This window comes from Acyrthosiphon pisum, chromosome A1 (genome assembly GCF_005508785.2).
Source record: "Acyrthosiphon pisum isolate AL4f chromosome A1, pea_aphid_22Mar2018_4r6ur, whole genome shotgun sequence".
Taxonomy (NCBI): Eukaryota; Metazoa; Arthropoda; class Insecta; order Hemiptera; family Aphididae; genus Acyrthosiphon; species Acyrthosiphon pisum.
Genome location: NC_042494.1, coordinates 150968739 through 150970994, shown reverse-complemented (window position 1 = coordinate 150970994; position 2256 = coordinate 150968739).

Below are 2256 nucleotides of genomic sequence, written 5' to 3'. Positions count from 1 at the left end.
TACGTCAAACATTCATATATTTTGATATAGCTATAAACGATTAGATAAGATACTAATCCTATATGTACTAAATACTATTAAATAACACAATTATACAATTGTCAAATTTAATATAGGTATGCATTTTTATTTTATTGATTACTTAATTAACTACAAACTTATAAAATTCCATAAAATAATAAATAATTTTACTAAATATGCATTTTTATGCATTTTTATGTAACTTTTAGGAAAACTACCAATATATGCAAAAATATGCAAAATTTAAATACCAAATTTAAATTCATTAGGTTATAGAACAGATTTTTAGCTCACATAGCTATAAATAGAAGATACAGAAAAAAATATGCAAATCCTATAACTTCTCATCCCTAGTTATGAGCATGTAAATTATTACAATTTACAAATGATAATAAATTCTACTAAAATTAAAATATCGTAAAAAAAACCAATGTAGGGACACAGGTAATGTTCTTAGCTTAAAGTTTTATAATAAGTGAGTTCAGTTTAATATTAAAAGTAAAACACGGGGTTGCTTCTAATAAAAATACATTTACTATGTTGTGCGTGGATCAGAGGGAGAAAAATATGCTGCGTTGACATTCTCTTAAGAGTAGGTATGCAAAACCCATACATGTGACACCCTTATTTTACAATCTTAGATTTAGAAGAACCAATTTTGTATTCTTACTTTTAATTGGCTCATTATGTTATTTCCTATGTTTATATGAATACCTTTATCGATATTTTTATTTTATTGTTTGTAATTAGGCTAATATTATAAACTATCTATATCAATAATAAAACAAATTTCAGTGAACACCTAATATTATGTAATATGTTGTACAGTTGTGCGTTTGTAAGCAAGTCTGATGTTCCGCTAAAAGTCGTTTATCTTGTCCTCATCTTAATTGTAAAATAACACACTTTTTACTAACTTTTAACATATTTTGATTCAGATGAGAAATTAGCAATATGTCGTTGTAAGTTAATTGATTTTACTTTGTAATAATGTATTCACGTAAATACATTGATCACTTTTCTACTGTACAATTATGTAAACATTGAACAAAGTAAGGGACATTACTGAACAATGCAGTAGAATGTTTTTTAAACATTAACATTTAGTTTCTTTTCCATATAAATTAACTTTAAATTTCCCTTATGATAATATGTTGTCTATGAGTCGTAAAGAAGTTTTGCATTTTGCATACTGTATCAGAAGTGACAGACAATTCTAGAAAAATGGCACCAGTTTTTAGTTTCTTTTGAAAACCATTAACATTATCTGTTCACTATAACTTCTTTGTCAACCAAAGTTTACCTTTAATTAAATTACATAAATTACATAAATTTAATTATATTATAATACATAGATATTTGCTTCACTAGTGTACTAGTACTAGTAAGGTAGAAATTGTGCTAACTCACATTCCAACCTTTTCACGCAATCTACTATTATATATATAATATAAATATTCACTGTTATTATTTTATGATCTAACTTTTTACAGCGCAAATGGTGAAAGCTAATCTGTTGTCAGGTACGCTGCGCCACTAAAACTGTGTTAATTTAGTTAATTAATGAAAGCATACTATTATACTAATGTTATATGATTAACTTTTTTATAAAACTAAATTATTAACTGGTGAAGTAAGACACAGTGCTAGTGAACACACATCAGAAATATCCAAAAACCTGTACAAACTATATTTGGGAACTGTTGACTATATGTCTGTCCACCGCAATGCTCTATAAGTCCAGCCATCATTCGGCCAACTGATCGCCCTAGATACTAAAAAAATTATATACCAGATATGTAATATAAAGAAATAAAAAGACTAGTTTAAATTTCCTGTCTGATAATATATTGTCTATGAGTTGTAAAGACATTTTACATTTTAGTATTTGCACTAACTTCAAGAGTAGGCTACATTTCCATACACTATCTACTATCATAAGCGCAAGAAAATTCTAGGAAAATCTAGATACAAAGGACGGCAATAACAGTTCATTTTGAATTATTATAATATGGATAAAGGAGTAACAATAACTAGTTATTGTTGATTGTTCGGGAAAATAATTTTGTTTTGGGTGAAGCCCTCGTCTGCAGATCGTTTGACAACAGTTGCCCGCGACTGAAACAACTCACATCCCGCTTTTTCCACACAATATACTATTATGATTTAACTATTATAATTTACTATAATATATTTAATATAAATATTCACTGTTATTATTTTATGATATAACCT